Raw genomic sequence first — 25,897 nt, 5'->3', positions numbered from 1 at the left:
GATTCCAGATACATCACTTCCTCTCTCAAAAGTAATTTGCCAAATCACTGTAAAACGGAGATCATGAATCTGCTGAACATGAGAATGGGTTACCATCGGTGCTTCTTTCCTACAATGTTTAATATTGCTGATATTTTCAGCAATTCATTGATTTATCCTTCTGAGGAACAAATCAAGCAATAAATCACCAATGGCTCTCACATGTACTTTTAGATTTTATAGTTCAACAATTTTTATTGAATAAAGAAAATTACAGTTGTAATAATAAACGACGAGTCGTTCATTTTTAATTACATATAAATCAACCCTTCCCCCTTCATTATTATGTACAGGGAGTAAAGTGAGCATAACTAGGAGCGACAGCTGTACACAGTAACACCATGTTACTACTCAGTTAACTAAGGTAAAAGGAAATCTGCCACACTCCCCTGTTTCTGATGTACCCTCCCCCTCAAGCCTCATGTTCCCCAACCCCCCCCCCCCCCCCCCAGTAGAGAAAACTTAAAAAAAAATTTCCAGGGAAGGCCATCGAGGGTCTGGGTTCTTATGATCCCATCAAGCATTCACCTGGGCCCCAATTATCAATACTAAACCCTCCCCCCCCCCCCCCCCCACACACACACGCACTTCAATGAGGATAGGGCTGCAGTACAGTGAAACTGAAAAGGCCACTGATCTATAAATTGTTAAGGAGCAGACTTCGTCCTCGTGGGTGTAGGATGCTTAATTAAGGATCCCAAATCAATAAGAAACGTTGTTTGCATTTAAAAATCCTCTTGCCTCTCTAGCCTCCCATGTCACCAACAGATGCAACTGATTCCTCCATTGCCAGTAAGCAGGATGCTCGGCTGTGGTACAGTATTGTAAAATGCATTTTCATGCAAGCAAACTCATCTTATGAGACAACGGAACACTACCCTTCTTTAGTCCTCGAACATCCCGATAATGTCCAATAGGAAGTATTCCACTGTACCAGATATCCCCACTCCCATCAAGAATTCCATGGATCTTCAAATGTGTTCCCAAAAGAAATGGACTTTGGGACTTGACCAGAAAGAGTGGTAAAAGGAGTTATAGGGATGGCCACACTTGGGACAATGGGAATCCTGTATCCCCTCACCCCATGTGAAACAATTGTGACGAGGTCAAATAGGCCCTATGTATGACTCGATATTAGCATTCCCTTAATCGGGCATCAGATATGAAAGCTGGAATATTCCTCAAAGTACATGTTATATCCCAATCAGGCAATGGGGCTCCTAAATCTCGTTCCCACCTTTAAGTTCAGTGTAATCTCTTTGGGGTTCCCATTTAAGAGCCCTGTGGAGGCCTGAAATTGAAAGCCCCTCATGGGAGAGCCCCTGAAAAAACTCCAGAATATGGTCTCCCATTTGTTGACCCAGGAGCTGATTATCTAATGAGGCAATTTAATGCTTTATCTGACAACAAGCAAACCTGTTACTCCAAGTAGGACCGACACGAACCTGGAGCTCCTCAAAAGGAAGTAGTGTACCCTCATCGCTCAGCAGGTGCTCCAAGAGAAATATACCTTTACATTCCTATACAGCAAAATTGGTGCTTTCCATGCCAGGTTCAAAGCCCTAAACCTCCTTGGTCCCATTTGCCTACCAAAAAAAAAAAAAGAAACGAACCATTCATTTCTTATAGGCCCAGCAAAATCAGGAAAGTAAACGGTTAAGGACCTTCTAGTCCTTCTGGAGTAGTCGTAAAGGTAACGTTTGCAGAAGGTATAGCCATTTCCGGAACAGCACAATTTTCACTAAGCTCACACTACCTAATAGCGTAAAAGGGAGATCTCTCGATCCTTCAAAAAGTCTCTTAGTGGCCTCCATCAAGGCTGACACATTCAGGTGGTAAGCTGAGGAATATCCATAGTCAACTGCATACCCAAATAGCGGAAAGAGTGGTTCGCCCACTAATGGAAATCCTTGGACCCAACTACTCCGTAACTGATCAGAGGAAGGTAGAGCCTCTGACTTAGTTCAATTCAACCGTAAACCAGCATAATCCCTAAGTTCCTTTAACGTTTCTAAAAGCACCAGAAAAGAGTCCAGGGGGCGCATAAGATGAACCAAAAGATCGTCCACGAAGGCCGCTACCCTGAAACAAACAGGTCCTATCATCACCCTGTGGATGGACGGATGAGTCATAATATCCCTGAGCAGTGGATCCAGTCAATACAAAAAGAAGGGGCAATAAAGGGCACCCCTGCCTCGTTCCACGAAAAATGGGAGAATCCAAGGATTCCACTTAATTGATCATTAACCAGGCTTTTGGCATCAAGTATAGTGTCCTGATGACTGCCATAAGTACATAAGTAATGCCACACTGGGAAAAGACCAAGGGTCCATCGAGCCCAGCATCCTGTCCACGACAGGGGCCAATCCAGGCCAAGGGCACTTGGCAAGCTTCCCAAACGTACAAACATTCTATACATGTTCTTCCTGGAATTGTGGATTTTTCCCAAGTTCATTTAGTAGCGGTTTATGGACTTGTCCTTTAAGAAACCGTCTAACCCCTTTTTAAACTCTGCTAAGCTAACCACCTTCACCACGTTCTCCGGCAACGAATTCCAGAGTTTAATTACGCACTGGGTGAAGAAAAGTTTTCTGCGATTTGTTTTAAATTTACTACAATGTAGTTTCATCGCATGCCCCCTAGTCCTAGTATTTTTGGAAAGCGTGAACAGACGCTTCACATCCACCTGTTCCACTCCACTCATTATTTTATATACCTCTATCATGTTTCCCCTCAGCCGTCTCTTCTCTAAGCTGTATAGCCCTAGCCTCCTTAGTCTTTCTTCATAGGGAAGTCGTCCCATCCCCGCTATCATTTTAGTCGCCCTTTGCTGCACCTTTTCCAATTCTACTATATCTTTCTTGAGATGCGGCGACCAGAATTGAACACAATACTCAAGGTGTGGTTGCACCATGGAGCGATATAACATAGTAACATAGTAGATGATGGCAGAAAAAGACCTGCACGGTCCACCCAGTCTGCCCAACAAGATAAACTCACATGTGCCATTTTTTGTGTATACCTTACCTTGATTTGTATCTGTCTATTTCAGGGCACAGACCGTATAAATCTGCCCAGCACTATCCCTGCCTCCCAACCACCAGCCTCGCCTCCCACCACCGGCTCTGGCACAGTCCGTATAAGTCTGCCCAGCACTATCCCCACCTCCCAACCACCAGCCCCGCCTCCCACTACCGGCTAAGCTTCTGGGGATCCCTTCCTTCTAAGCAGGATTCCTTTATGTTTATCCCACGCATGTTTGAATTCCGTTACCGTTTTCCTCTCCACCACCTCCCGTGGGAGGGCATTCCAAGCATCCACCACTCTCTCCGTGAAAAAATACTTCCTGACATTTTTCTTGAGTCTGCCCCCCTTCAATCTCATTTCATGTCCTTTCATTCTACCACCTTCCCATCTCTGGAAAAGGTTCGTTTGCGGATTCATACCTTTCAAAAATTTGAACGTCTGTATCATATCACCCCTGTTTCTCTTTTCCTCCAGGGTATACATGTTCAGGTCAACAAGTCTCTCCTCATACGTCTTGTAATGCAAATCCCATACCATTCTCGTAGCTTTTCTTTGCACCACTTCCATATTTTTAACATCCTTCACAAGATACGGCCTCCAAAACTGAACACAATACTCCAGGTGGGGCCTCACCAACATCTTATACAGGGGTATTAAAACCTCTTTTCTTCTGCTGGTCACACCTCTCTCTATACAGCCTAGCAATCTTCTAGATACGGCCACCGCCTTGTCACACTGTTTCGTCGCCTTCAGGTCCTCTGATACTATCACCCCAAGATCCTTCTCCCCGTCCGTACCTATCAGACTCTCATCGCCTAACACATACGTCTCCCGTGGATTTCTACTCCCTAAGTGCATCACTTTGCATTTCTTCGCAATGAATTTTAATTGCCAAACGTTAGACCATTCTTCTAGCTTCCGCAGATCTTTTTTCATGCTTTCCACTCCCTCCAGAGTGTCCACTCTGTTGCAAATCTTGGTGTCATCCGCAAAAAGGCAAACTTTACCTTCTAACCCTTCGGCAATATCACTCACAAATATATTGAATAGAATCGGCCCCAGAACCGATCCCTGAGGCACTCCACTACTCACCTTTCTCTCCTCCGAGCGAACTCCATTTACCACCACCCTCTGGCGTCTGCCCGTCAACCAGTTCCTAATCCAGTTCACCACTTTGGGTCCTATATCTTCAGCCCGTCTAGTTTATTCAAGAGCCTCCTGTGGGGAACCGTGTCAAAAGCTTTCCTGAAATCTAAGTAGATTACGTCAATAGCTCGTCCTTGATTTAATTCTCCGGTCACCCAGTCAAAGAATTCAATGAGATTCGTTTGGCACGATTTCCCTTTGGTAAAACCATGTTGTCGTGGATCTTGCAACTTATTTGCTTCCAAGAAATTCACTATCCATTCCTTCAGCATCGCTTCCATTACTTTTCCAATAATCGAAGTGAGGCTTACTGGCCTGTAGTTTCCAACTTCTTCCCTATCACCACTTTTATGAAGAGGGACCACCTCCGCCGTTCTCCAATCCCACGGAACCTCTCCCGTCTGCAAGGATTTATTAAACAAATCTTTAAGAGGACCCACCAGAACCTCTCTGAGCTCCCTCAATATCCTGGGGTAGATCCCATCCGGTCCCACTGCTTTGTCCTCCTTTAGATTTTTAAGTTGTTCATACACACTCTCTTCCGTGAACGGTGCTATATCCACTCCATTCTCACATGTACTTTTGCCAGTCCATTGCTGTCCTGCTCCAGGATTTTCTTCAGTGAAAACAGAACAAAAGTATCTATTTAGCAAATTTGCTTTTTCTTCATCATTATCTATATAGTGGTTCTCAGCATCTTTCAGTCTCACAATTCCCTTTTTAGTCTTCCTCCTTTCACTAATATACCTGAAGAAAGTTTTGTCACCCCTTCTTACATTTCTAGCCATTTGTTCTTCCGCTTGCGCTTTCGCCAGACGTATCTCTCTCTTGGCTTCTTTCAGTTTCCTCCGGTATTCCTCCCTGTGTTCCTCTTCTTGAGTCTTTCTGTATTTCAGGAACGCCAACGCTTTAGCCTTTATTTTCTCAGCCACTTGTTTGGAGAACCATATCGGTTTCCTTTTTCTCTTGCTTTTATTTACTCTCTTTACATAAAGGTTTGTGGCCCTATTTATAGCTTCTTTCAGCTTGGACCACTGTCCTTCCACTTCTCGTTCATCCTCCCATCCCATCAGCTCCTTCCTCAGGTATTCCCCCATTTTACTAAAGTCAGCACGCTTGAAATCCAGGCCTTTGATTTTTGAGTGGCCGCCCTCCACTTCAGCCGTCATATCAAACCAAACCATTTGATGGTCATTGCCGCCCAGGTGGGCACCCACTCGGACATTTGACACACTATTCCCATTTGTGAGCACCAGATCCAGCGTCGCTCCCTCCCTCGTGGGTTCCGTCACCATTTGTCTGAGCAGAGCACTTTGAAAAGCATCCACGATCTCTCAACTTCTTTCCGATTCCGCAGACGGCACTTTCCAATCTACATCCGGCAGATTGAAATCTCCCAGTAACAGCACCTCTCTCTTCTTTCCCAACTTATGGATATCTGCGACCAGATCTTTATCTAGATCCTCCAATTGCGTCGGAGGTCTGTAGACAACACCAACATGTACAGAGGTTTTATCATCTCTTTTTAAGGTGATCCATATCGCTTCTTCCTTTCCCCAGGTCCCTGACATTTCAGTTGCCTCAATGTCATTTCTCACATACAGAGCTACTCCTCCACCTTTTCGACCCTCTCTATCCTTCCTAAATAGATTATAGCCCGGTATGTTTGCATCCCATTCATGGGAACCATTTAGCCACGTCTCCGTGATTGCAATAATGTCTAAGTCTGCCTCCAACATCAGGGCTTGAAGGTCATGAACTTTATTGTTTAGACTGCGAGCATTTGTGGTCATCGCTTTCCATCTACATTTTCTGGTATGTGTTTCAACATTTGTGATTGTTTTTTGTCTTTGGGTACCGAAGCAAAGAATTCATTCAATCTCTCCGCTACGTCTTTGTCTTCCTTGATCGCCCCTTTTACCCCTCGGTCATCCAGTGGTCCAACCGATTCTTTTCCCGGCTTCCTGCTTTTAATATACCGAAAGAAGTTGTTAATATGCTTTTTTGCCTCTAATGCTATCTTTTTTTCTTAATCCCTCTTGGCCTTCTTTTTCTGCGCCTTGCATTTGCTTTGACACTCCTTATGCTGCTTCTTGTTATATTCCTTCTTCCATTTTCTGAAGGCATTTCTTTTAGACCTAATAGCTTCCTTCACCTCACTTTTCAACCAGGCCGGCTGTCTTTTGGAGTTCCGTCTTTCTTTTCTAATTTGTGGAATATGTTTGGCCTGGGCCTCCAGGATGGTATTTTTGAACAGCGTCCATGCCTGTTGTACAGTTTTTACCCTCTCAGTTGTCCCCCTAAGTTTTTTTCCACCGTTCTTCTCATTTTATCATAGTCTCCTTTTTTAAAGTTAAATGCTAACGTATTTGACTTCCTGTGTATAGTTACTTCAAGGTTGATATCAAAACTGATCATATTATGATCACTGTTATCAAGCGGCCCCAGTACCATAACGTCCCTCAGCAGATCATCCCCTCCACTGAGGACCAAGTCTAGAATTTTTCCTTCTCTCGTCGGCTCCTGCACCAGCTGCTCCATAAAGCTGTCCTTGATTTCATCAAGGAATTGTACCTCTCTAGCGTGTCCCGATGTTACATTTACCCAGTCTATATTTGGATAATTGAAGTCACCCATTATTATCACATTGCCCATTTTGTTTGCGTCTCTGATTTCTTTTATCATTTCTGCGTCTACCTGCTCATCCTGGCGAGGCGGACGGTAGTACACTCCTATCACCGTCCTTTTCCCTTTTATACATGGAATTTCAACCCACAATGATTCAAGGGTGTGATTTGTGTCCTGCTGAATTTGTAATCTATCTGAGTCAAGGCTCTCGTTAATATACAATGCTACCCCTCCACCAGTCCGGTCCACCCTATCACTACGATATACTTTGTACCCCAGTATGACAGTGTCCCACTGGTTATCCTCCTTCCACCAGGTCTCAGTAATGCCTATTATATCCAATTTTTCATTAACTGCAATATATTCCAACTCTCCCATCTTATTTCTTAGACTCCTAGCATTTACATATAGACATTTCAAAGTATGTTTGTTGTTCCTATTTGCATGATGCTTAGTACTGGACACTACTGATTTGCCACCTTTTGTCTGATCTTTAGTTGTATTTAAGGGCATAAAGCGACTCGAACACCCAAATTTATTTAAGGTTGCGTAAAGAAAATCCCAATGGACCCAATCAAAAGCTTTCTCGGCACTGAAACTAATGAGAAGGGACTGTAAGTCTTTCGTGCATCTATATTCTAGGGTAGCTGGTATTTTCTGGAGATTCTTAACTGCTGAGCAGCCCTTGACAAATCCCACTTGCAAATCATTGAGGAGCCTAGGTAAGAAATGAGCCAGTCAAGTAGCCATAATCTTGGCAAGTAATTTTACCTCATAGTTCAAGAGTGAGATCGGACGATATGATTCAGGGATGGTCGGATCCCGCCCTGGTTTGGGAAGAACTATAATTTGCGCTTCAGCATCCACCAAGGTATTAAATACGTTGGTAAGGGGTGATATGATCTCCTCACCCAAAAGTTTATAGAATTCAGCACGGAATCTGTCCATACCCAGAGCCTTTGTTAAGGGGCTCTGTTGAACTTCCAGATACACCTCATCCTCCTATATTGGTCTTAAGTAAGAATAGAATATATGGCAAGTTCCCTCATCTGTAGGCACGCTATCTACCTGCTCCGTACGCACAGATAATATCTTAGAGCGGCCCCCCCAGCCCTGATCAAGTTAGCCAACAACCAACCCGTTTTATAACCATGACGGTGTAAAATGTATCTATAGTAAGCCTGTGACTTAGTAGCATGTTAATGTATGAGCGAGTTAAGCTCTATTTATTTATTGCATTTGTATCCCACATTTTCCCACCTATTTGCAGGCTCAATGTAGCTTACAATTTCGGTCATGGCTTTCGCCATAACAGAGAAAAAAGATACAATTGGTATTACATGGAAAGCATGGATGACATAATAAAATTAAACACGTAAAAAGAGAAAGCTTTCAATTGGTATTACATAGAGAACTTGGATGACATAATAAGATTGAACAATCAGGTAAAAAAGAGAAAACATTCAGAATATCATGTGGTGATGCGTTATAGTACTTATTAAGGATCATTGTGGTATGCCTTATTAAAAAGATGGGTCTTCAGTGATTTATGAAAGTTTATATGAGGTTGTGGCCACTGCGATGCACCTGTGAGTGGTGCCCCTGTGTAAACAACTGCTCATCGAAGGTGGGCATAGGCACTGGTATGGTGGCAGTCGAAGAAGCTGTCAGTGTCAAACCGGAAGCTGGGGACCTGACTGCATGGAGACTGATGCACCAACACCTGTTCTATAGAGGGGAAGCGCTCTTCTAAGTGCTAGCGCTTCTTGGGTACTGATGCATCTGGAGCACTAGAACCTTTTATCTGTGCATGGTGGTATGTGTGTGGCTGAAACACTGACGAGCCACAGAGTTGGAGGCCCAATCGCAGTATCTCCTAATCTCTAGCCTTCCAAATTTGGTGGCTATAACTAATAATTTCTCCTCATAAAACAGCTTTCACCACTTCCCAGTAGAGTACCATATCAGTTGCATGTCTCACATTGTGGTTTTTAAAATCTCTCCAAGAAGTCTATCCTGGAAGACTGAATCTTTGTAAAGTTCTAAGGGAAAGACCCAGTGAGTTCCCCATGGGGCTCCTCTATTTGAACTCCAATCCATGCATACCCAAGCATGGTCAGATATAACATAGGGCCCTATAGTTGTCTTATCCACTGACCCAAAGAGCTGTCACAAGATCAACAAATAGTCTATACGAGCCTGTGTGGAGTGCGCCCAGGATAAGTGAGTGCAGTCTTTCTCCTGAGGGTGGAGCACCTGTCAGATGTCTATCAAATCCAATTGGTGGCACATGTTAGGTAAACTTCTACTGGAGTGGAGGTATGCGGAAGCAGTAGGTAGGGATCTGTCCATCATTGCATCCCACACTGAATTAAAGTCCACCCCTACTACCAGAGATGTAGTTGTAAGATGCAAAAGGTGGGCAGTCGCAGCTCTATAAAATTTTCGGTCAAATTGGTTGGGAGCATAAATATTGCAAAATATCAATTTCTGGTGGTCTACTATCACCTCACAAATCAGACCATGAAGGTCCACAACTATAGTGCGGATTTGTTCCACTACCCCTTTCCTAAATAAAATGGCCACTCCTCCTTTCTTCCCTTGTGCCGCGGCTGCTTCCAAGTCTCCGACCCACAACATTTTAAGTTTAACATGTTCCAGGGCAGTGAGATGTGTTTTCTGTAAAAGGGCAATATCTATCTTATCACGCTGCAAGTGTTGTAAGATTTTTGTACGTTTAATGAGTGAAGTAATGCCCCCCTCATTTCAAATTACTATGTGCATTGTAAAAAAAACGGTATAGTGACCAACAGCATGAACAGAACCAGTGAGTGTTTCCCGGTTGGGCTGTCCCAGCTTGCAGCCAACCCAAGGTATTCTTCTCCAAGGACTGAATATTCCTATCCCCATCCCATCAGTTGCATACATCCTCAAAACTGATGTGTAACACCAATCCCCCTCCTCAACAGTTAGAACCTTCAACCCTTGCCCCCAATTCCCCCTGACTCCCCCCCCATACCCAACCCCTCCCCCCCCCCCACCCACAACTCTGAGCTCCCACCATAGGAACCTTCATGTCTAACGCCTCCACATTCTGGAAACCCGAAGAACATTATATAGTAAAGCACCATTCCCCTCCAAATCAAAACAGCATATATTAGATTATCCAAACCACTTGAAAACAATTAACGAAATAACAAACTTTTGTAAATCGCTGAAAACCTCTCTCTTCACAAAAGCCTACCACGACAATCCTTAACCAACCACAACACTTCACCACTCCGCCCTTACTATAACTGCCTTCTTTCCACAATTGCTTGATTAGATTGACTTGTTAGCCTTGTTACTCTTAATATATTTGCAACTCCAACTGTATTTCTGTACCCTGAAATGGTGATGCCATAACAGGTCTTTGTAAGCCACATTGAGCCTGCAAATTGGTGGGAAAATGTGGGATACAAGTGCAATAAATTTAAAAAAATCTATGCGATAAAGGGGTGGGAAAAAAAAAAACACACACACACACACATACTTCAGTCAAAGCTCCCCTTGACTAATGGAGCGGGGCGCAAAGCAGAAGACAGAATGACCACATATAGGGACTGCCCCCCCCCCCCCCCCGAGTGGCTCTCTAAAACTATGTCAACAGTCCACTGCCACAAACAGATCAGAAGAGGGGTGGGCCTGTAAATAAGTCTAAGGAGCCAGGGGTCGTATCCCGCATCATTCTCGCAATGGGAAGCCCAATCAATGACTCCTGACCTGAAGAGCAATCCTCTGCATAGCTGGGCTGACAAAGCCTTGCAGGGACCGCAGATAATCTATCCAAAGTATAGCACCCACCATTGGAGTTAAAGGATTAACCTCCAACCAGTATAAAGATGCCAAGGCCCGGTATCAGTGGAACCCCCGTAAGGGGACCTCAATAGGGAGCTCCCTATCCAGCAACACAAAACTCAGCCACAGATCATGCCCTGTGGAGCCAGTTCAGTCACTAGAGGGAAAAAAAAACACCCAGATTGATCGTCATCAGGTATTCTCTCGGCAACCTCAACCTTGGGAAGATGTGGACGCAGCTTTCTCACCCTTCATCAAGGTCAGATGTGTCTGGGCCTCCTCCATCGTGGTGCAGATCTGAGTAACACCATTACAGGTCACATGCAGTGTGGCAGGGTAAAGCAGCGCAAAGCAGATTTTGAGAGAGAAGAGTTAAAAGCAGATAGGGCCAAAAACCCTGCGTTTTGCTGCAACCCCCGAGGAGTAGTCCTGGAAGCACAGAATGCACTTATTGTTGTATGTCAGCACTTTCCCAACATGTACCGCTTGTATAATAGCTGATTTATGTGCAAAATTAAGAATCCTGAGGATCACCACTCGGGGTCTAGTACATATGGTCTGTCGGGTACCAACTCTATGTGTGCGTTCCACCTGGAATGGGCCATAGCAGTCTGTGAGTTGAAGTTCTCATGCCAGTCACAATTCCAGAAATCCGCGATCTGCAATTGTTTAAGGGAGGCCCACCAGGCAGATGTTATTCCTCCATGATCTGTTCTCCAAATCCTCGACCTTGCTTTCAAGGGATGCCACTTTTTTAACCAGTTGTTCATGCAAGTCCTCCACTGTAGTGATTCGATCGTCCACCACACTGGTCAGTGCCAAACAGCTTTCGTGATCCCTAGCCAATTCCTCCAGCTGAGACTGCAGTTTTTCCAGTTTGGAAGCAACTGGAGTCAAACGTCTTTCCAGCATATCCTCTAGCACTGAAGTCATCTCCGCCGTGATCTCTGAGACCCAGGCCAAGGACACCGATTGGCCCGCTGTCCTTGGAGATGCCGCCATTTTGTCCTTGGTCACCTGGCCATGGTTTTTTTCCCTTATTTTGCAATCTCGCAGTTATTGTGGCCCAAACTGAAAGGGTCAGGCCCTGCCGACAGACCCATGAGTCTTCCCACGATTGAAAATAGGTGCAAGATCAGTCTGATTGCAGCAGGCATTTGAATGGGGTGGCTGGAGAGGCTCTCACTAGAAGCTGCTCACGGTCATGGCATCACATTATCCGTTTTTTGGATTTTAAATAAAACACGAAGGTAGAATGAGGAATCTAAAGCTGTGAGATCTATAACAAATATCTGCAATACACACGGTGTCCACGTGGGGCAATGACCCCTTATATCAAAACATCTACGAGTTAACAATTCTCCCGTATTAATACTTCTGTGATAAGCCTCTTTAGGACAATCAAACAATTCTGGGTGAACCCCCAAAACGTGCCAATATCTATGAATACAAACTGAAGCTTTCTCTTGTCATTTTGTCTGAGGTAACAGTAACCATGGTCTATGAGCTACAGAACTCTTTTATAGGCTGTTTTGAACATTTTAACTGGGTATCCTCTTTGGACAAATCTGTCAGCCGTCTTACTGGCTTGCAACTTAAAATCCAACTCCATGGTACACAATCTGCTTAATCTCAAGAACCATCCAATGGGGATGGTCTCCTTCAATGATCGAGGGTGATGGCTGTAATAGTGAAGTAAAGTATTACGATCCGTTTCTTTACAGTATACTGGAGTAGATCTCTGATTAGATGTAGAGACCTTTATTTTAATATCCAAGAAAGTAACGTTTTCCGGATGAAAACTGCAGGTGAATTTGATATTAGAATCTACAGCATTACTATATATCACAAATTTTTGTAGTTATAATTCAGGACCCTGCCATATCATTATCACATCATCAGTAAATTGCTTCCATACAGCAATATATTGTACAAATTTAGATGTATATACAAATTTCTTCTCAAAACAAGACATATATAGACAGGTGATTAAGGGTGCAACAGTGGCACCCACTGCCACACTTTCAATTTGTAAATAATATTTTGAGCCATATTGAAAACAATTGTGGCATATAATCTAAATTAACATTTGCATTAACAATCCTAATTTATCACCAGATATAGGAGCCTAGTGTATAATGCCACACCAATATTCCTATTATGAGTTAATTGCAACTTACATCCAAGAAAGAAAGGAGGAATATATTTGAGAGGTTACAAACTGAGGATTACATTAAGGGGGAGAAGGTTCATATACATCAACAGCTTATGCATATTCAATCAGTGGTTATTCAGCATTTTGTAGGATGTGTTTTTTGAATACATAAGCTTTCAGCATTTTGCAGACTGTCCCAAGATGGGATAAGGTCCTTATCTGAGTTGGTAAGTTATGCCAGCATTTTGCAGTTAAATAGGGTAAAGTCAGTATGTACACTGATCTCAATTTGATGCCCTTAGGAGATCTAATAGGTTGCCAGCTAGTCTCCTATTCCTGGGTTTGGGTAATAGCATCCACTGGTTTGAATATTCTGGCTAACCACCGTACGTTGCCAAGTGTATCTGGAGCACAGTGATCAATGGGGTTACTCTCTCAAATTTTGACTTGGCGAATTATCAGTTTGGCGACTACATTTTGTACTGATTGCAGTCTTTTTCTAACTGATGTATTAAAGCCAACATATAGCACATTGAAATAGGCAACTTATGATAAGGTGAGGGACTGCACCAATAGTCTAAATATATCAGTGCTAAAACAGTGATATATTCTTCTAAGTTTTCTAAGTTGAATGCTTTTTGGTTACTGTTTGACAATGAGTTCTAAGTTCTGGTGATTGTCTACCAGTTTAATATCTGAGATATCAATGTAAGGTGTAGAGACGATTAAACATTTGGTTTTCTCACTGTTGAAGACGCAAACTTGTGGCCCATTTCTCCACTAAGACAAAACCCTGGGAATATTAAAACATTGACATCATCCTTTTCATTGAAGAAAGGGAAGTATATTGTAATATCGCCTGCATAGGAAAAGCAGTGTATTCTCTTTCTTTCTATAAGAAAACTCTAAGAAGCCATCAACGCATTAAATAATATCGGGGATAGTGGGGATCCCTGTGGTACTCCAGAGTGTGTTATCCATTCATTTGACAGAGCTCTAGTCATCTTCAAACTGTAAGATCTGTGGATAAGGAATCCTCCTATCCACTGAAATGCATGACCCCCTATGCCAAGGGAGTCCAGGATCGTCAGCAGTACCTGGTGGTTAACCACGTAGAAACGTACTAGAAAGGTCAAATTGCATAATAATAACTTGTTGAGCAAGGCTCATAAACTTTCTGAGTTCATTGAATAATGTGCAGAGTACTGACTCGGTACTATAGCTTTTCCTGAACCCCGATTGATTTTGATGTAGTAGGTTATGAGGCATATTTTCAAAGCACTTAGCCTTCCAAAGTTCCATAGGTTTCTATGGAACTGGAAGGCTAAGTGCTTTGAAAATATGCCTCTATGTTGCCCTAGATATTTGGTGAGTTGTGACTCTTCTCTACTTTCCATAAGAGATCCCTGGCCCAACATTATAGGTTGATCCGGGGTTCTCTGAAAAGATTTATAGATATTAGGTATAAAATAAATATACGGAACTCTAGGATGAAGACGATACAAAAATTCGAATTTTTTATGGGATAAAGTCCCATAAACATTCAATTGAGCCAAAAAAGGCTGATACTCACTGTTATAAATCATCAGTAGGGTCTTCACTGAATTCACAATAAGATTGACTATAAGAAAGTAGTTTCAAGTTTGTAATCTGTATGATCTTTATTACTCTGAAGGACCAGCAGTAATATGCAAACTATTTAGTTATCTTTGGGGCACTGGTTGATGTGTGTTTTCCACTTGGTTTTAGTATATACAGTGCACTCCATTTAAATGCACATCGGATAAGCGCATGCTCTGTTTAACTGCATGCCATACTTCGGTCCCGTTTTTGGCACCATCAATTTCTATGGGGACAAACTTCGATTTAGCGCACCACTGATAAATGCAAGATTCGCTTATATGCATGGTTTAAGACCTCTCCTCTGCAGGAAAGACTCCGCATAAGCGCATGCATGGAATATGGAAGCCAATAGGCGCATGACAACCAACGAGATTTCAAATTTACTTCCTCTTTAACTGTCACAGGCAGAATAAGTGAAAGAATGCTGTTAGAGCATGCACCGGGGTCATCGTTGTCATCGCGGCGGAACTGTAAGACTTTAACACTGGCTGAACGAATACAAGTTCTTAAAAAATTAGAAAACAAACAAAGTCAAGCATCTATTGCTAAAGAATATGGTGTCAATCCCAGTCAAATTTCACATGTCTTGAAGCAGAAAGACCAGCTTCTGGAAGACTGGCAAAACAATACAAATCCACAACGGAACGAAAACGGGCGGGAAAAGCTGAGGAGGTAGAAGATGCTCTTCTTCAGTGGTTTTCTCAAGTCAGGAGTAGACATTTTCCTGTCAGTGGTCCACTGCTTATGGAGAAAGCTAACCAGCTAGCTGAAAGTCTTGGACTAACGGAATTCAAAGCCACTGGTTGGAAAGATGGAAGGAGAGGAACAGCATAAAATTCAAGAAACAGCATGGTGAGAAACAAGACGCTGATGACTTTGGTGCTAAAAATTGGGTTGTTTCAGTTCTTCCTACCATCTTGAACGAGTTTGCACCTCGTGACATTTTCAATGCTGACGAAAATGGTCTCTACTGGCGAGCGATTCTTGATGGAACACTTGCATTCAAACATGCCAAAACTACTGGAGGTAAAACATCCAAGGACCGTCTGACAATCCTCCTTTGCTGCAACATGGATGGGAGTGAGAAGTTGGAAACCCTCGTCATTGGAAAGAGCAAACAACCCCATTGCTTCAAGAAAGTTAAGCGACTTCCTGTGTCATATGAGGCTAAAGCAAATTCATGGATGACTGGGGAAATTTGGAAGCAGTGGCTAAAGAAGTTAGACACTAGAATGCGGGCACAAAAGCGTCAGATTTTGCTGCTTTGTGATAATTGTGCTGCACACAGGGATGATGTCAGGCTGTCTAACGTCAAGGTGGTCTTCCTGCCACCAAACACTAACTCTCTGATCCAATCTATGGATCAGGGCATAATAGCCAATTTCTAACAACATTATCGGGCTCTTGTGCTACGTCGTCTGATGAGTGTTATGGATGACCAGATTTGGCAAGGATAAACGTGCTGTTGAACTGGCTCGTAATCTATCACTGTTGGATTCCCTAAATATGCAGAAAGAAGCCTGGAATCATGTTACAAAGGCAACCATTGTGAACTGCTACAAGCAGGCAAGCTTTGTTAAGGATGTGGAGGGAGATGCAGCTGTTGCAAACACGTCAGATGAAGAGGTTATTGACAAACCAGCCGGTGTTAGTGAAGAGGAGTTCCATCGCTAGGTAGCTGTTGATTACGATCTACAAACAGCTGAAGACAGCACTGATGTCGAGATATGCAACTACATGCAGGCAACAACGGCTGATGATGGAACAGATGAAGAAATGAGCAGCGAGGCACATGCTGATGCAATTCAACAACCTCCTCCTGTCACTTTTGCAAGAGCACTGGAGAGTCTCAACACCGTGCGGGCCTATCTGGAGGCCACTGGATGTCAGTGCCAGGGCCGTGCCAACACGGTAAGCAGGATAAGCACGGCAGGGGGGCGCCGTCCTCTGGGGGGCACCGCCGCACCATGCTTACCTCGCCATCCTGCTCCCATTGCCCAACTGCCCGCCCTCTTCTTTCCCGCAAGATCCCTTTTCTTTTTTTTCTCCTTTTAAATTTACCTCCGTCCGGCAGCGCAACATCAGTGAAGGAGGCGGTGCTCCCGACGTGTCTAGCCTTCCCTTCACTCAGTGTTCCGCCTTCTTCTGACATCAAGGAAATGACGTCAGAAGAAGGCAGGACACTGAGTGAAGGGAAGGCTAGACACGCCGGGAGCGCCACCTCCTTCACGGACGCTGCGCCTGCGCTGCCGGACGGAGGTAAATTGAAAAGAAAAAAAAAAGAAAGGGATGTTGGGGGGGGAGGGGAGAAGAGGGCGGGCGGCCAGTTGGGACATGGGAGTGGGAGGGCGGCAGAGAGAGAAGCATGGATGCGAGGGCTGGGTTCATGGAAGGGAGAGAGGGGAATTGCTGGATAGGGATGAATGGAGGGGGCAGGGGACAGATGGGCATGGATGCATGGGAGGGTAGGGCTCAGGGAGAGAGGGGAATTGCTGGATAGGGATGAATGGAGGGGGCAGGGGACAGATGGGCATGGATGGATATGGATTGCAGCGCAGGGCTCAGGGAGAGAAGGGAATTGCTGGATAGGGATGAATGGAGGGGGCAGGGGACAGATGGGCATGGATGGATATGGATTGCAGGGCAGGGCTCAGGGAGAGAGGAGAAATTGCTGGACATAGAGGGGAGGGAAGAGAGATGAAGGAGATGAAATGAAGGAAAAGAAAGAAAGGAGAAAAACTGCACATGGATGGAGAAAATAGGCAGAAGCTGAGGACCAGAAATTAAGAAGAAAGGAGGAAAGGAAATAAATAAATGGAAAGGAAGCCCTGGAAATGAAGTTAAGAGGACAGATAGCAGCAGAATCAGATACTGGGCCAGCATGATCAGAAAAAGAAAGTCACCAGACAACAAAGGTAGAAAAAATTAATTTTATTTTCATTTTAGTGTTTGGAATATGTCCACTTTGAGAATTTACATCTGCTATCTTATTTTGCAATGTATAGCAATTTGTTTCTAAGAATATTGCTGACAATTCCTATCAGTGTGGCAAGTGGTGAGCGATCATTTTCATGGGGGGGGGGGGGGGGGGGGGCGCCAACTGACAGTCTGCAGGGGGGCACCAGAGATCCTAGGCACGGCCCTGGTCAGTGCTATGACAGTTTTTACAGTCTGGCAGATATAGTCTATGGAACTCACAGACCCAAGAGTGTACAGAGGACTATAACTGATTACTATAACTGTGCCTTCTCTGCTGAACGCTCTTGGCTTAAATCCTGCAACCTTACCGACTTCATTCATTTCAAATTCATGCTTAACTCCTTCCAGTCTGCCCTTTCACTTGCCAAACAGGATTACTTCACCCAATTGACAAATTCCCTTGGCTCCAACCCTCGACTCCTCTTCGCCACACTGAACTCTCTTTTCAAGGTACCTCCGCCCCCAATTCCCCCATCTCTTTCTCCTCGGACCCTAGCTGAGCACTTCCACAATAAAATCCGTAAGATTAACCTTGAATTTTCATCCAAACTCTCCCCACCTCTCTCTCCCTTAGTCCTCACCCCCTACTCTCCTTCCTCTCCTTCTTTTTCATCCTTCTCTGACGTGTCTATTGATAAAACTGCCCTTCTTCTTTCCTCTTCTAAATGTACTACCTGTTCCTCTGATTCCCATCCCCACTTATCTACTTAACACTATCTCTCCTACTATCATCCCAGTCATCTGTCACATCCTTAATCTTTCACTCTCCACTGCAACTGTTCCTATGGCCTTCAAACATGCTGTGGTCACACCACTCCTTAAAAAACCCTCACTTCACCCTACCTGTCCTCCAACTATCGCCCCATCTCCCTTTCCTCTCCAAATTACTGGAACGTGTCGTTCACCGCCACTGTCTTGACTTTCTTTCTTCGCAACCTATTCTTGACCCACTCCAATCTGGTTTTTGCCCTCTTCACTCTACTGAAACTGCACTTACCAAAGTCTCTAATGACCTGCTACTGGCTAAATCCAGAGGTCTCTATTCTATCCTTATCCTTCTTGACCTATCTGCTGCTTTCAACACTGTTGACCACACTATACTTCTGGACACGCTGTCCTCGCTTGGATTCCAGGGCCCTGTTCTTTCCTGGTTCTCCTCTTACCTCTCGCTTCGTTCTTTCAGTGTTCACTCTGGTGGATCCTCTTCAACTTCCATCCTGCTTTCTGTTGGTGTGCCTCAGGGCTCTGTCCTTGGACCCCTCCTCTTCTCCATCTATACCTCTTCCCTTGGTACCCTGATTTCATCCCATGGCTTCCAGTATCATCTTTAAGCTGATGACTCTCAGACTTACATCTCCACCCCTGAAATCTCAACCTCGATCCAGGACAAAATCTCAGACTGCTTGTCTGACATTGCTGCTTGGATGTCTCAACGCCATCTAAAGCTCAACATGACCAAAACTGAACATCTCATTTTTCCCCGTAAACCTACCTCCCCTCTTCCCCCTTTCTCTATCTCTGTTAATGGCTCTCACATCCTCCCTGTCTCCTCGGCTCGTAACCTTGGAGTCATCTTTGATTCCTCTCTCTCCTTCTCTGCCCATATTCAACAGATCGCCAAAACCTGTCGCTTCTTTATCTACAATATTAGCAAAATTCGCCCCTTCCTTTCTGAATATGCTGCCAGAACCCTTATCCACACCCTTGTCGCCTCTCGCTTGGACTATTGCAATTTACTTCTCACTGGTCTTCCTCTCAGCCATCTCTCTCCTCTCCAATCTGTCCAACATTCTGCAGCATGACTTGTTTTCCGCCAGAATCGTTATACCCACACTAGCCCACTCCTCAAGTCACTTCACTGGGCTCCCTGTCCGCTTCCGCATTCAGTTTAAACTTCTCGTACTGACCTTTAAATGCATCCACTCTGCAGCCCCCCATTACATCTCCGCTCTCATCTCTCCCTACATTTCTCCACGTGAACTCCGCTCACTGGACAAATCTCTCTTGTCATCCTCCTTCTCCTCCACTGCTAACTGCAGGCTTCGCTCCTTTTCTCTCGCGGCACCTTATGCCTGAAATAGACTTCCTGGACCTATACGTCTAGCTCCATCGCTACCTGTTTTCAAATCTATGCTGAAAACCCACCTTTTCACTGCTGCTTTTGGCTCCTAGCCACAATTGCCCTCCCCTTGTCCCTTCCTCCCTTCTCACCCATTACTTCCCTCACCTGTAACTGTCTTGTCTGTTTGTATTATTTAGATTGTAAGCTCTTTTGAGCAGGGACTGTCTCTATGTATCAGGTTTTCAGCGCTGCGTGCATCTGGTAGCGCTATACAAATGCTAATAATAATACTACTTCAAGTAAAGCCTAATGTCAGTTAACTGAGACTGTATACTGTACGTTTAATAATAAACAGTACTGTACATATGTTTATCAGATGTCAAGCTTCTTTGGGTCACAACGGTTAAGTGCACGCTCTGGTTAACTGCATGCATTTCTTTGTTCCCAGACCCTTGCACTTAAGCAGATTGCACTGCATGTGTATGTGAATGTCTTTCTGTAGCTTCAAATAAAATATATGTAATTAATGCACAGATATAATTAGATTTTTCTATTTCTTGAGCAACTCTGGTTGATAATTAATTTCCCTATTATTTATATTCTTACCCCTAAATTTAATGTCATTTACATGCCTGTATTGAACATTGAGGGTCCAAGAAAACAGCAAGGCAAACAATCTGCAAACTCCAAGATGGAAAGACAAAAAAGCAGATCAGTATAAAAATATTTTATTAAATGACAACCAAATATTCAAATCAGCCCGACACTGGCCATGTTTCGCCCAACTGGGCTGCATCAGGGGCTATAAAACAAATAACATGACATTTAAAAACCACAAATCAAAAACTATTTTAAGACATATAAAACTAAAAAAACAATATATTGATACCCATGTATATAGAAATATGAAAATAGATGATATACATACTCAATAACAACAGAAATTGCATTATTATACATTGAGACTACATAATATAAATGTAGATATCCCACATTGATAAATCAACTATAAAAATAATATTAATGAACATTAAAAATAGTATTTTCATCAATTGTTAATCATCAAAATACTTAGATAAGCATAAATATCATTTATGGACATTAAAAATTATAAACCAAATAAAATGTAAATTATATTGGATTAAAAACAAACAAGACACCCACCTACACAATGTTCTTTAAAAGTCGAGATGACAACTGAAAAATATGTATATAAATAACCATAAATATATTGAATAAAAGGTAAAAAAGAAAAAAGGACAAATTCAAAAAAGATGAACTCACATGTACAGAAGTCTGAAATCATGAATCTTCCAAAATACAGTAAAAAATAGCATAAAACAAATGAATCATAAAAGATAGTGACCTAAATAATAATGATTAAATAATTTTAATGAATAAGATCAGCATTCTTTTTAATTTTAAATTATTTATCATTATGTGCTTGATATATTTCTTCCAAATAATTTAATAAGCAATACGATTAACATTCCTTTTACTTCTCTATTATTGGTTATTTTTATGTATCTTAAATTCATTATATGATGGTAATATATTTACTAGCAAAAAAGAAGGGAGACTAAAAAGCTGATTAAAAGCTTTTTAGTCTCCCTTCTTTTTTGCTAGTAAATAATAAATATTTTCATTAATTGGTCTTCTTCTGAAAATATTTTTGTTAAAGGATATATTACCATCATATAATGAATTTAAGATACATAAAAATAACCAATAATAGAGCAGTAAAAGGAATGTTAATCGGATTGCTTATTAAATTATTGGAAGAAATATATCAAGCATATAATGATAAATAATTTAAAATTTAAAAAGAATGCGGAGGCGGTTCCAAGATGGCGCTGTGACCGGATGCACCTGAGTTTGCTGCCGAAGAGACTCCGGTGTTCGCTGCCGATTTCGCTGCCTTTGAGGTCTCCTAGATGGGGAAACGAAGGGGGAAAGTCAGGGAGCATTCCTCGGCTCCCGGGGCGTCCATAGCGTTGCGACAGACGACCCTGCGGTTTCCTAGCCAGCAGCCGGGACCTCGGGGAACCTCGACCCCCTCTGCCACTCTCGACGCGTTAGCGTCAATTGAGAGCGCGAACGGGGCCTCCCTGAGCCCCGTTGAGCGCATTGCTCCGCCTCAACCCGGAAGGGAATTACTGGCAGCCCAAGCAGGAACGGCGAACGGTGACGCTCAGCCTAACCTCCTCGAGGAAGGGTCTGCGGTGATAGAACATGTTTCCCAGCCTAGAGAAGTACTTTTTCAAGCAGCTATACAGGTACTTCCACTCGATACTGTTTCAAAACTTTCTCAGGTTGGTGAACAGGCTCAATCCCTTCCTGGAATGACTGGTGTGGTGAGACCTGCAATTGTGACCTTAGAGTCACTATGGGATATGGTACATGACATTCAAATCTCCATGCAACCTACTTTAAAAAAGAATACTGAAAATATAAGAACTCTTTCTGAAGCTGCGCTACTCCAGGCACAGGTAGCAGCACAACAGGCCACTAAAATGGAAAATTTGAATACTAAACTACAAGAGATGGGAAGTTTAGAGAATGCCTTGGTTAAAGATAACATTTTCCTTCATAAACGGACCGAATACCTTGAAAACCAGATTCGTAGGTTTAACCTTAGGTTCCTAAACTTCCCTAAGTCTCCTTTAATTTCACCTCTTGAAATGGTCAAGAAATATATCGTGGACATTCTTGGAATGGACAAAGATTCATTGCCCCCCATAACAAGGGCCTATTACATCTGGAACCCACAGGGAGACGGCCGAAATCTCCCAAGGGTGGGGGATGAAATGAACTTAACTTCATTCCTTGAGAGTTCATTGGAGATAATTACGCAGAGGTCTACTCTGCTTGCTACCTTTGTGTTGGAGCCTGACCGCAATGCTATACTGAGACTTTCTTTAAGACATTTAGAAAACTTGTTTATGGGTTCAAAGGTTCGTGTTTTTCCTGACCTTTCAAGGCCTACTCAGGTTAGACGCAGGGCTTTTTTTAGAACTGCGTCCTAAGGTGTTGGCCTTGGGGTTTAACTATGTATTACGTTTTCCTTGTACTTGTAATTTGATGCTTGAGGGTAATCAGTTTCAATTTGTAGACCCTAAACAGTTAAAGGAATTTCTTGATACTAGAGTAGATACGAATACTATGTGCCCCCCGTAAATAGCAGGCTGGGATCGGTAACCCCGAGATATGCAAAAGGTGGGATTTTGTTTTTTTCTTTTTCCTTTTTATTGATGTTTGTAATATAACTTTCTGTATTTTGGAACCAATTTCCTTAATTGTGGACGAATAGGCCTTAAAATTTATTCTTAGTTTTATTATTTCCTTTTCATTGCCTAATGCTAATACAAAAATTTGTTGTTAAATAATGATTAATACTAAAAAGAATGCTGATCTTATTCATTAAAATTATTTAATCATTATTATTTAGGTCACTATCTTTTATGATTCATTCGGTTTATGCTGTTTTTTTACTGTATTTTGGAAGATTCATGATTTCAGACTTCTGTACATGAGTTCAATCTTTTTTGAATTTGTCCTTTTTTCTTTTTTCATTTTTACCTTTTATTCAATATATTTATGGTTATTTATATACATATTTTTCAGTTGTCATCTCGACTTTTAAAGAACATTGTGTAGGTGGGTGTCTTGTTTGTTTTTAATCCAATATAATTTACATTTTATTTGGTTTATAATTTTTAATGTCCATAAATTAAATTATTATTACTAGGAAAATAGGCCCGTTTCTGAGAGAAATGAAACGGGCGCTAGCAAGGTTCTTGTCTGTCCCGTGCCCTTGCTCTGCAGCCACGCGGCGATTGTCATCTGTCCCCTGCCCCCCCTCCAGCCACCCATCGATTCTGCAGTGTCCCCTTCCCCCCCCCCCTGTAGCCATGAATCGATTCTCTTCCGTCCCCTGCCCCCTCCCCCCTGCAGGCACACACCGATTCACCCTTAGAGTCGCAGGGTTCTCTCCCCTGCCCCCCCCCCCCCCCTCCAGGCACCCAGGGATTGTCCTCACAGAGAATTAGGTGGAAGCACACCACAAATTGATGATGAGAAGAGTTTTGAAAGGTTCTTATACTATGCACTCTTTGCCTCACCAGCTAAATGCACCCAGTGGGGAAGGCAATGAAATTTGCACTGAAAACATGCTGCTTAGTTGCTGCACAGCAGGTGTCAGCCATTCACATTAGAGTAGGAGGTGAAAAGGAGCCTTGTAGGCTGTAGAAGGATTACATATAGGAGGAATTGTAAGGATCTGTAGCCTTCTCCTGCCTCCAGCAGAGAAGCACTGTTAGTCTCTCGCTGTTCAGCATAAACAAAACTCCTATTATAGCAGGGCATCCAGAGGAAAATCAGCTGCTAGCTGCAGCCAAGGAATGGAGATAAAATGAAAAACACAGCGCGATAAGGCAAAGCGGCAAACTTTAACGTTGAGGCTAGCTCCCTCCCTCCCTGTGATGATCAGGCTGGCTGGCTGGCTCCCTCCCTCCTACGTTCAGGATGCCTGCCTGCCTGCCTGCCTGCCTCCCACGTTCGTGCATGTAATGTATCGGTCCTGTCGTTCGATTGCCTAGCATTGTTGGTGCTGTTTGATTGGTCCTCAGTGGCTCCGCCCTCGACGTCATGGCGTTTGACACGAGGGCGTGGCAGACAGTAATGCAACTGCAATCTACACCATGACGGAAGCTGGAGATGGAAAATGTTGCTTCATTAGAACGGTGGGGTTGTGAATTATGTCTGGAAGGGGCGTGGCTGAGGGAGTGTGTAGGAGTGAGGGTGAGTGGTGGTGACAGCCTACCCTAGGAACAGTAGATTCAGTGCTTCAGTGAACGTTGGAGGTGAGAATTATTTATATAGATTATTATTAGCATTTGTATAGCGCTACCAGACGCATGCAGCGCTGAACACCTGACACAGAGAAACAGTCCCTGCTCAATATAGCCTACAATCTAAAAATACAGACAGACAATTAAGGGCGAGGGAAGTACTGGGTGAGAAGGAACAAGGGGAGGGCAATTGAGTAGTGGATAGGAGCCAAAAGCAGTGGTGAAAAGGTGGGTTTTCAGCATAGATTTGAAAACAGGTAGAGATGGAGCCAGACGTACAGGCTCAGGAAGTCTATTCCAGGCATAAGGTGCCGTGAGGGAAAAGGAACGAAGTCTGGAGTTAGTAGTGGAGGAGAAGGGGGACGACAAGAGAGATTTATGCTTATCTAAGTATTTTGATGATTAACAATTGATGAAAATACTATTTTTAATGTTCATTAATATTATTTTTATAGTTGATTTATCAATGTGGGATATCTACATTTATATTATGTAGTCCCTATGTACAATAATGCAATTTCTGTTGTTATTGAGTATGTATATCATCTATTTTCATATTTCTATATACATGGGTATCAATACATTGTTTTTTAGTTATATATGTCTTAAAATAGTTTTTAAATTGTGGTTTTTAAATGTCATGTTATTTGTTTTATAGCCCCTGATGCAGCCCAGTCGGGCAAAACATGCCAGTGTCGGGCTGATTTGAATATTTGGTTGTCATTTAATAAAATACTTTTATACTGATCTGCTTTATTGTCTTTCCATCTTTATTGAACATTGCCCAGTAAGGGGCAGTGTCAACTGTCACCTATGCCTCACGCCTGAACTATGGAATACACTAGCAAGTGCATTTTACAGTGGCACTTACCTCTAAGGTACACATGCTGGTGCATGTTCCAAAAACTCTTCCAGATTTCTCTGGGTTCTATGGGACAGATCCAAGCTTTGTGCCATATCACCTCTAGCCTACCCTGCTATCCATAGAGAACACCTGGTACAGGTTAGAAAGCTTATCTTTCCTCTTTGTGTAAACATCAGTTACCAAGAAAAGAGAGTAATTTTATAAATCACTGGACTCATAAAATTACAGTGCAAACTAACATATACTTGTGTGTTTAGCAATGGAGCATGGGAAGTGTTGTGATTAACATACATATTGCATATGAGTATATCTACACCTCCTCTCAAGTAGGCATAATATTTCTACAGGATTTGTACTAATATTTTATAAAGACACACAGGCATTTACGTGTCTTTATAAAATAAGCTACAAATAAGTGTCTTCCTACTCTATGAACCTGTGTTCCCTGCTACAAAATTACTCTCATATGTCTGCTATTTTAATACAGCCCATCCCCATTTTAAAAATAAGTAATTTAATAAACTGATTTTGGAAAATGAAAATATGGTAGTGATAATGTGCAAACAAACATATCTAGTACTACTACTATAAAATATTAAGAACAGCAGTACCTTACAAGACAAACAGTACAAAAGCCTCTAATATGAAACTCCAGTACAGCAGTATGATAAAGACCTTGAATATTG

At 42.8% G+C, this 25,897-nt stretch overlaps 1 protein-coding gene across 1 annotated transcript in view; it reads right to left on the bottom strand.

The window, feature by feature from the left end:
- The window catches only part of ZNF618 (zinc finger protein 618), a 1,318,203-nt gene that overhangs the window by 872,990 nt on the left and 419,316 nt on the right, over positions 1 to 25,897 (bottom strand).

Source organism: Microcaecilia unicolor, chromosome 6, assembly GCF_901765095.1.
Source record: "Microcaecilia unicolor chromosome 6, aMicUni1.1, whole genome shotgun sequence".
Classification (NCBI taxonomy): Eukaryota; Metazoa; Chordata; class Amphibia; order Gymnophiona; family Siphonopidae; genus Microcaecilia; species Microcaecilia unicolor.
This window is presented reverse-complemented; position numbering and strand designations above follow the sequence as displayed.